The sequence below is a fragment of the Capra hircus genome, chromosome 14 (genome assembly GCF_001704415.2).
Source record: "Capra hircus breed San Clemente chromosome 14, ASM170441v1, whole genome shotgun sequence".
In the NCBI taxonomy this organism is placed as follows: Eukaryota; Metazoa; Chordata; class Mammalia; order Artiodactyla; family Bovidae; genus Capra; species Capra hircus.
Genome location: NC_030821.1, coordinates 72,258,272 through 72,269,405, shown reverse-complemented (window position 1 = coordinate 72,269,405; position 11,134 = coordinate 72,258,272).

The window sequence follows — 11,134 nt, the reverse complement described above, 5'->3', positions numbered from 1 at the left end:
CTAACTCAGACTAAGTATATGTTCTCCATCTTCATACATTCAGTCACTTCACTGCTGTTTAAAGTGAGAAGCCTCTAGAGAGGATTATGTGTGTGTGTGGTGGGGGCAGGGCGAGGGTTATCCCAGGTGGCCTGGTGGTAAAGAATCTGCCCGCCAATGAAGGAAGATCCCCTGAGAAGGAAATGGCTTTGCACCCCAGAATTCTTGCCTGGGAGGTCCCTTGGACAGAGGAACCTGAAGGACTACTGTTCATGGGGTCCCAAAGAGTTGGACGTGACTAAGCACACACACATTACGTGTGGGGCATTGTGCTTGGTGCTGAACGAAAAGAAGCAAAAACATGTGGCTCCTGCTATAAAGACAGCAGATTCCAGGGACTTCCCTGGTGGTCCAGTGGCTAAGACTGCAAGCTCCCAATTCAGGGAACTCTGGTTTGATTCTTGGTCAGAGAACTAGATCTCGCATGCTGCAACTAGACCTGGCACAGCCAAATAAACAAATATATATATTTTTAAGACATCAGATTCCAGCAAAGAAAATCTTTGGGCAAGATTGTTTGATTTTTGGTAGTTATTCCTTTTAAATCCAATACCAACAACAAAATGAAATATCTTTGCGTAAGGATATTCCTAAATACGTCCTTTTTATTCACTCTATTATTAAGCAATCTTTAACAACAAAATCTTGTCTATTCTTGGGGACTGGGGATTCTAAGATGGACAAAAATGTCATGGTCAAAATTCAAAGTCAAATGCTCTGGACAGAGACACAGTTACTGTGTGATAAGTTTAATGACAGAGGCCAGTGTAGGATGTTATGAGCATGTCCTTTTTATTCACTAATAATTTTATTTTACTTCATATCATCCTCAAACTACCAACCTATGTAACCAACTTACTTATTTACTGTCATCATTTTCTTACTTCACTGAAATTCCTTAATCCACAGAAATCTAGCATCTAGCCCACCCTCCGCTTATACTGCCCAAACAAGGTCACCAGTGACCTCTTAAAAAATAAATCCAATGGGTATTTTCTCTCCTTATCTTGATCTGCAGGGACATATGCTTCCTTCTTGAAGTAACTTTCTCCACTGGTTTCTATGGCACCTCATCCTCCCAGTGAGTTCTCTAAGATTTCTGGCTAACCCATCTCAGCCTCCTTCATGACTCTGCTAATCTCTTAAAGCTCAGTCCTATATAAGTTTCCCACATATGTGAGCTATAAATATGCTTGATGATTGCAACCATAAATATACTGGGTGATTGCAACTGTAAACACACTAAATACTGACAAAGCTGCATCTGACCAAAATCTTTCTTCTGAGTTATGACATGTATATACAATTGCCAAACCAATCCCTCTCAGGTGTCACTGAAGCCCATTACATTTAGGCAAAACTAAGGTATTTTTGTTCCTTAGTCAGAGCTGTAAGAACATATGTAGAGAGAACACATGTGATGGAACCTTGCAAGAAAGTGGAGTTTTATTATTTTAATAGAAATATTCAGATAACTACACATATTTGGGACCCATCCAATATCCTTGCATGAACGTCTTCTAGCTGTTGATCGTTCCTGTTGCTAAAATGTTCTTGGAAGAAACAAACAACAACCACTGTTCCACTGGTTAGAAAAATCTATTCCTTTTTTCTCCATCTTTCTCTACAAGTAAATAAAGAGAGGGAGATGGGGAAAGGCAGAGGAATAAAAGTACATGGTTATCACAGATGGATAACAAAGACGATGGTGGGAGCATGCAACCTGTCCCTAAGGGGAGCCTAGGACTCAATCAACTGCAGATAAATCAGAGAGAAAACAGAGCTAAAGGTAATTTTGTTCATATTATTCTGAACTCAGTAAAAGAGTGAGTGAATGTTAGTCATGTCTGACTCTGTGCAACCCCATGGACTGTAGCCCACTAGGCTCCTCTGTCCATGAAATTTTCCAGGCAAAAATACTGGAGTGCGTAGCCATTCCCTTCTCCAGGGGATCCTCCAAAGGTAATTTTGCCCATGTTATTTTGAACTCAATAAACGAAGTGCTTTAAAAATAGAGCCATTCATTAACAAGCCAAAAGGATGCCTATGGAGCTTTCCATGGGAGTGCCTCCTTGTCATTCAGCTCTTAGTTCAAATGCCATCTCTTCAGAGAGGCCTTCTCAGATCCCCCACTAGCCATCCCAATCTCACCTCACTCTCTTACTTCTTCACATTTTGTTCCTTCACAGCTATTTATACCCATTTGAAATTCTCTTATTTATCTGATTTTTTGCTTGTGCATTTTCAGGTACCCACCAACCACTCCAGGAGAATACAAGTTGCATGAAAGCAAGATGATATCTGAATCTTAAAAGACTTAGACTTCTGTTCAAAGCCCAAGTTGGTAGGGGACAGGGCCCATGTTGAAATCAGGCCTTCTGTGTCCCGTGCTTTCTCTGCGGTTAAGGCTCTCTATCATCTTCTTTCCACAAAACAGTTTTGAATCCAATCTCAAAGAATCATCTCTACCAAGGGGTCCACTTCTGGCAAAGAGACTGTTATGCAAGCCTGACTGGGGTCTGTGTCTCTGGATGCTGTTAATGAACTGCAAGTAGAGGGACAGTACTGTCTGGTGGAAGGTCTGGAGCTGTCCTTTCCCTTATTACAGCTTGGCCTGGGTCCCCACTAACACCACCATGATGATGGGCTGGAAAAGCTGGAGGGAGAACTTTTTAAAAATAATAATAAGGCTGATCAGAATGACCTAACAAAGTGAAAAATGGAGAAGACACAAACCCCTGAACATGGACTGCCTGCTCTGAGTTATTTAAAGTCTCTTTCCTAAAAGGTGCCAAATCTTACTGTCTGATGATCTCAGAGGCTTGCATCCTTCCCCCCAACCCCCTGCCATCCCCGAACCCGCCACTGAAATATAATAAATAGTCTCCAAGCTCATCCTCTGCTGAGTCATCTGGAGCTGGGAACCTCATGCATCTCAGGGCCTCATCCGAGATCGAATTCCTCTTTATAAACAGTTCTCTAAAGATGAACAGACACTTGGTTCATGAATGATCCATCACTCAGGCAGCTTCTTAGAGACCACTGCTTCTGATGAGAATGGTTCACATTTTCTAAATAAACCATCAAAGTGAAAGTGTTAGTCACTCAGTCGCATCTGACTCTTTGCGACCCCATGGACTGTAGCCCACCAGGCTTCTCTGTCCATGGAATTCTCCAGACAAGAATGCTAGAATAAGTGGCTATTCCCTTCCCCAGGGGATCTTCCCAACCCAGGATCGAACCGGGGTCTCCTGCATTGCAGGCAGATTCTTTGCCATCTGAGCCACCAGGGAAATAATCCATGCCAGCACCCTAACTCAGCTGTTAAAAATAATAATAAAAGTCCCCCAAATATGGATTAGGCACTAGCAGCATTTACTCAGGCAGGGTTTTCTAAAAAATCTACTGGCTTCTCTCTTTAAATAGATGAATAGAATTTCAGAATTGGTAAGAATTTTCGAAACTATCTCAGCCCAACACCTCCCAATGTATGTTATACTAAACACAAGAACTGCAGGACATTATTGTGGGAAAGGGAGGCTTGGGAATAAAATAAATTCAGAGAATGCTATGTTTCATGAAGTTCAATGGGTTTCTTTGTGTAAGAACTTATAGTGTCTAAGGTATACTGGAAAACTTTAATTGGGAAAAATATAAGATATTACATATTCTCATTATCCATGGGATCCTTTGTCTTGGGACATTTTGTTGCATCGGTGTTGTATGGGATACTAATTTGGAAAATGGTAGTCTGGTCTTACTTTTCATAAGTAAGTCACTTTTGTCAGGGAACAGTTTTATGTGTGTGTTATACAAAATTTTCCAGATGTTCCTTTCATTGAAATTTTATGGAAACCTAAATTAGAGGAGGTGAATAGCTGAACACAAGGAAGTTTAGTGGAATGTACTTGGATTAACATCCTGGCATACCCAGCTGTGAGATGTGTGGTCTGAGGAGAGCTGTGTTATACCTGTGAGAAGACTCAGGTCAACCCAGTCAAGAGGTGAGCAGCCAGCGTTTCCTGCTGGGAAGGGACAGCAGCGCGGGGGTTGTTCTTGTTCAGTTGCCAAGTTGCGCCCGACTGTGATCCCATGAACTTCTGCACACCAGGCTGTCCTTCACCGTCTCCCAGAGTTTGCTAAACTCAAGTCCACTGAATCAATGGTGCCATCCAACCATCTCATCCTCTATTGCCCCCTTCTCCTCATGCCTTCAGTCTTCCCCAGCAACAGGATCTTTTCCAATGAGTCAGCTCTTCACATCAGGTGACCAAAGTATTGGAGCTTCAGCTTCAGCATCAGTCCTCCCAATGAATATTCAGGGTTGATCTCGTTTAGGATGGACTGGTTGGATCTCCTTGCAGTCCAGGGGACTCTCAAGAGTCTTCTCCAGCACCACAGTTTGGAGACCATGCATCGGACTTCAGCTGTGCAGCTCATCCACAGCTGGTGTCCCCAGTGGTCTGCCCGTGCCCTTAGCAGGTATCTGGTTCTCTTGGTCAAAAGTTTATAACCGCTTGACTTTTTTCTGGAAAAATGCCATGTTCCTCTTCATGTCAAATAGACTACAGCTGTGGATATCGAGTCAACAACAATTTGTTAGGGACCTGCTAGGAGCAAGCACTGTGCTAGAAACTGGCAATGCAAATATAAACAGACTAGAGAGAAATTAAGGTCACCATTCTGGGCTTCTCTCACTTTCATTCACATAGAGTCTCTCACCCTGATTCTAGCTCGCATCTCAAGTCCCTCCTTCTGCCTGACTTCCAGGGAAAAGAGAGTACCTGTCATGATACTATCCTTTGGGGACTTCCTTGGTGGTCCAGTGACTGAGACTCTGCCTAGCAGTGCGGGGGATACAGGTTCGATCCCTGGTCAGGGAGTTCAGATCCCGCATGCCTCGCTGCCAAAAAAAAAAAGAAAAAAAGCAAACATAAAACAATATTTAATAAATTCAATGAAGACTTTTAAAATGGTCCACATTAAAAAAAAATCTTTAAAAAAATGATACCATCCTTTGGAATCTTGCTCTCCAGCTATATGTTCATCCATCATGACATCCTTTGAGCGTGTGCATAATGCCAGGTGCTCTAAAAGGTACTGAGAGGACACAGATGAGCAAGATATAGACCCTGCCTTCAAGGAAATCATCACTGAGCAAACCGCCATGGCCAACCTCTAGGTGGATAATAGAACACGCTTCTGAATGTTGCAGAAAAGAAAGTAGAGGCCTCCATTTATAACTGAAAGTTAGAAATTTTGCTCTACCTTGACCAACTGAGTATCTCCAAAAAAGCCCGCTAGCATTTCTATTCCTTAGTTGCCACATGTCCAAGAATGATCTACCTGATCTCTTGTCCCAAGTTTTAGGTAAACAAAGAATATTTACATAACATTTAACAGGATCTAAGTACTTTTAACATGCATTCTTAATCTTCACAATAGCCTGGTGAAATAGGTGTTTATCACTAATATTATAACATCAATGGTAGTTGTTATTGTGTTAGTCTTAGCATCTGTATCATAAGCGATACAACTGTTAGTATAACAGGAGTGATCGTATATCTGACAGGCCCAGAACAAAGCTATATATGCTTTGTATATATGTATTCTCCTAAGATTATTAAAAGTACTCACTTGGAAGCTCAGAACTACCCAGGTTTGTCAATGACACATTGTATGATCCCTCAGTCATTAGCACAGATTCAAGTAAGGCTCAGAGAGGCCACAAGGGATGTTCAAGATCACACAGCTGATGAATGGACAAGCTCTGATTTGAACAGAGGTCCTCTCATTCTAAATACCATTTATTCTCAAGCATCACAAGCAGGACAAATTGCTTTGTGAGAATAAAGAAGCCCACAAATAGGGAGGCGCTTTATAAACTGTGAGATGACATGCACCGCTTGGACAATGTGCAGTTACTAATAATCCATCATCTATCGGTCCTCGCCAAGGGCTCGTATCAGGAGGAGTCAGTCATAGAAGCAGCAGCCCAGAGGAGGCTGAGAAGCCACAGTGGATGTGACCGAGAGGGAAGAAACTCTGCTCGCACATCAGCAAAGAAAAATCCCTTCAACAAAGTAAAGCCATGAAACAGGCTGGATGACACAGTGTCTGACGCCAAGAAAGGGAAAGAAAAAAGAAGGGCCAGCACTTTTCCTGGTGAGACACATGATACCTCTGTTCATGGGATGCAGTGGAACATGGCATCTGGTGAAAGGAGGAGAAGGAAGCATGGCATTTGTCCCAAAGAGAGATGAACCCATGCCAAGGACAACAACTACCTCTCCAGGTGGAAAAAGTGTCACCTTAGGAGTGTTAACTACCTCTCAGGCTGAGCAGAGTCCTGTCACGGTGAGGATAGAGAGGAAAGCTGCTTGGTGGTCATTGCCTTTTTCAACCCTAACAGACATTCTGTAGCTCTTCATTTTTGCCCAGTTCTATTGAGAAATAATTGACATAACATTACAGGGAAAGTTTCAGGTGCACAGTACAATGGTTTGATTCACATAGATTGTACAATGGTTACTGAGATAAGTTTAGTTAACATCCATCATCTCATAGAGATACAATGAAAGAAAAAAAAAGCATGACTATTTCTTGTAATTAGAATTAGGCAAATCAATTATGATGTAAACAATATTAATATCTGTTAAGATTTACCTGCTTAAAATTACAATGATAACATGTGAAAAATATTGACTAAATTCTCATCTGTTCTTACGGTCTGTCAAATAATGTAATTCTAGTCCTTTAAATAGGCTTCTGCTTTCTCTGGTGTGATTTTGTCCTGTGCAGTTGGTCCTTTGAACAGTAATCATTTAATTCCATCCAGCTTCTCTCCCAAATAAATGTGTGCTGCCAACCCATGGAGGAGTCAATGGACATGGATATGAGCCCATCAAGGCCCCAGAACTATCTTTCTGGTTGTGAACTAAAGGCTGACAGAGATTATCCCTTCAAGGTGGATAATGATGAAAACGAGCACCAGTTATCTTTAAGAACGGTCAGTTTAGGGGCTGGAGCAAAGGATGGATTACACATTGTTGAAGCAGAGGCAATGGATTATGAAGGCGGTCCAACTGAAGTAACACTGGCAACTTTGAAAATGTCTGTATAGCCAACGGTTTCTCTTGGGGGCTTTGAAATTACACCACCTGTGGTTTTACGGTTGAAGTGTGGTTCAGGGCCTGTGCATATCAGTGGACAGCACTTAGTAGCTGCGGAGGAAGATGCAGGGTCAGAAGACAAAGAGGAGGAGGATGTGAAACTCCTAAGTATATCTGGAAAGCGTTCTGCGCCTGGAAGTGGTAGTAAGGTTCCCCAGAAAAAAGTAAAGCTTGCTGCTGCTGAGGAAGATGTTGATGATGAAGATGATGACAATTTTGATGAGGAAGTTGAAGAAAAAGCTCCAGTAGAGAAATCTGTAAGAGATACTCCAGGCAAAAATGCACAAAAATCGAATCAGAATGGAAAAGACTCAAAACGGTCAACACCAAGATCAAAAGGTCAAGGATCCTTCAAAATAACAGGAAAAAAAAAAACACCTACGACGCCTAAAGGACCTAGCTCTGTCCTTAAGACATTAAAGCAAAAATGCAAGCAAGTATAGAAAAACACATTGAACAATCCTGGGCACTACTGGTAAACTAAGCCCAAAGGTGGGGAGAGGAAAAGAAGAGACACACACAGTCCAAACTGAGTATCATCAACAATCCAGACTGACGTCTTCTAGTTTAATCTCAGTCCCCTTTCCTGGTTGGCCACCCACGCCTCCGTCCAGGCTGGAAGCAATCAACTGATCTCCTAAAACACTTCGACTGCTGTGATTCAGTGAACCTTATACTTTGCTTTCTATTTGTGCGATTGCCTCACCTCTGACCGTGTATTTCCCTAGCTGCTCAGTAAATATTTGAATCAAAAAATTAAAAAAGGGCTTCCTTGGTGGCTCAGCAGTCAAGAATACACCTGCCAATACAGGAGATGCGGGTTTGATCCCTGAGTTGGAAAGATTTCCTGGAGGAGAAATGGCAACCCACTCCAATAACACACTTGGCCTGAGAAATTCCACGGACAGAAGAGCCTGTCAAGCAGCAGTCCACGGGCTCACAAAGAGACGGACACGACTTAGCAACTAAACAACAGCAACAGTCTTTTAAAATATTCTCCTTGTGATGAGAACTCTTGGGATCTACTCTTTTAACAGCTTTCTTAAATAACATACAGCAGTGCTAACTGAAGCCATCATGCTGTATATTATACCATTAGTACTTGTTTGTCTTATAACTGATGCAGCTTTTCATTTGAAGTTGAGGTAGGAAAGAGAAAGCTAAGTATGACTGAGCACTTGCTTTAAGCCAGGTATGCTCACTTGACAAATATTTTCAGAGCTCCTCATATGTTTCTAGACGCAGACTTAGACATTTCATTGTGCAAAACAGATAAAGAGCCCTGCCCTCAAAAGAGCTTCAATTATGGAGGGAGAGGCACACAGTTTACAATAAAAGCAATAAATCAGTACCTTCTGAGTCTTATTCACCTTTGCTCCTTCATTATTTTGTATAATTTAAGTACATGTAAGATGAAGACAAGGATGAATGAATGATTAAAATCTAGACAGGTAAAATTTGGCCCTACAGTTTCCTGAGGGGACATTCTGGAAAGAAAAAAAAATTAAGCATCTTGTTATTCTACTCCATCAGGAAGGGTAGCAGCAGATTTCTGTGGACATGCATTTGCATATCTTTTTCTTAAATAGGCTGTCCAATTTACATACATTTGTATGTTCCATTCAAAGAAACTTACTGTCAGTATGTAAATTACTCAGCACATTAAATTCTCCTTTTCTTCTTATCATTTTTTCTCATTTTTGCTGTTTCCTCCTCATACTTAAATATGCATACTTTGTGCAAATTTCTTCCATATTTCTATAGTGCCTTCCAATGGCATATATTATTTTAAATAAAATTAGATAATTATATACGCCTTATGTGTATATGAATAATATACATTCTGAGCTTTCATTTTTTTGTTTATTTTGCGGGGCTGCTCCCTACAGCATGTGGGATCTTAGTTCCTGGATCAGGGATTGAACTCATACCCTCAGCAGTGAAAGTGTGGAGTCTTAACCACTGGACTATCAGGGAATTCTCTTGAACTTTTATTAATCAAGGAAGCTACATTCCTACAATTTAGTATTAAAATACTTAATTTTGTATCCACCTCTCTTTCAAACACCAAGTTTTATATGATGAGAACCCCAAGTCAAGATTTCCTGACCCAGCTATGCCACTAACTAGCTGTGTAACCTAAAGGAAATAACCACATCTCTACAAATCTCTACTTCTCCAGTCAGATGGAAAGGTTGGGGTTCTTAGACACAAAGCACACATCCTAGGGTCAATCCATTTTCAGATTCATCTTACATGGTGCTGCTTGAGTGTGGGACTCCAAATTGCCCATGGTGGCCTAATACTTATGTGTTAATTGTTTTGATACATCCTCTAGAGAAGCGACTTAGCAGCAGCAGCAGCAGCTAGAGAACTGTGAGGGTCGCAGAGTGATAAATTAAGAATATTACTTTAGATATGATGTTTGGTGGGCAATGCACATCACTGGAACTGAAAGAATAACTAGTAGTCAAGACCCCTTCCATAGAGTAACTGTTGCTCCATTAAAAGAGACCACTGAGCCCCAGGGATGCTTGTTTCTTGGAAGAAAGGCTATGACCAACCCAGACAGCATATTCAAAAGCAGAGACATTACTTTGTCCACAAAGGTCTGTCTAATCAAGGTTATGGTTTTCTCCAGTGGTCATGTATGGATGTGAGAGTTGGACTATAAAGAAAGCTGAGTGCCAAAGAATTGACCCTTTTGAACTGTGATGTTGGAGAAGACTCTTGCGAGTCCCTTGGACTGCACAGAGATCCAACCAGTCAAACCTAAAGGAAATCAGTCCTGAATATTCATTGGAAGGACTGATGCTGAAGCTGAACCTCCAATACTTTGGCCACCTGATGCAAAGAACTGACTCTTTGGAAAAGGCCCTGATGCTGGGAAAGATTGAAGGCAAGAGGAGAAGGTGATGACAGAGGATGAAATGGTTGGATGGCATCACTGACTCAATGGACAAGTGTTTGAGCAAGCTCCAGGAGTTGGTGATGGACAGGGAAGCCCAGCGTGTTGCAGTCCATGGGGTCGCAAAGAGTTGGACACAACTGAGCAGCTGAACTGAACTGAACTATGAAGAAATTCTGACTCCTGCCTCTGGTAGAATCTGACCTACTCCCTCCTCCAGCTCATACTCTCAAGTCCTGTGAGAAATCTAAGAAAAATCCTAATAAAAGTTTCTTCATTTAGTTACACACTACTTCTTATCACTATTACTCTTGTAATTCTTGCCACGACTCCTTCTGTGACACGCTGCTTGTTTGTGAGCAGAAGACGTCACATCGTAGGAACCAGACCACCTGGATTCAAATCCTGGTTCTGCCAGGTGACCTGGGACACATGGTGACCTGGGGCATTGATTTAACCCATCTGAACTCCTCCATTTTAAAATGGGGACAATAACAGAACCTACATCCCAGGGTTGCTGTGAGGATTAAAAGAGTCAAACTATGCTAAGGCCTTAAAATAGTTTCTGGAACATTCTAGAGCATTAATTATAGAAAGTATCATTCAGAGCCAGAGAGATGGGCAGTTTGTGACCTCAGATAAAGTAACATCTCCAAGATCCAGTTTTTTCATCTATGAAATAGGAAAATTTAGTCTATAAAGCAGTAAAACTTAATGTGAAAATACACATAAAGTAGGGTTGGACACTTAGAAGGTATTCATTACATTTTAACTTTCCCTCTAGTTTAAAAATTTTTTGTTTTGTTAATTCTCTGTGAAAAAAAAAATGTTGCCTCCATTGATCCACAGACACTGTGCTTTCAATGAATTACATGAATTCAATGAATTATGTTTTTAGTGGTATAGACAGATAGTACTTACCAGCCCCTGATTCCAGACTAATTCCAGACTAATTTCATTTTTTTCTTTTTTTTTTTTATGTTTCTTCTGTAGCTTCTCAAGAGAAAAACAGCAA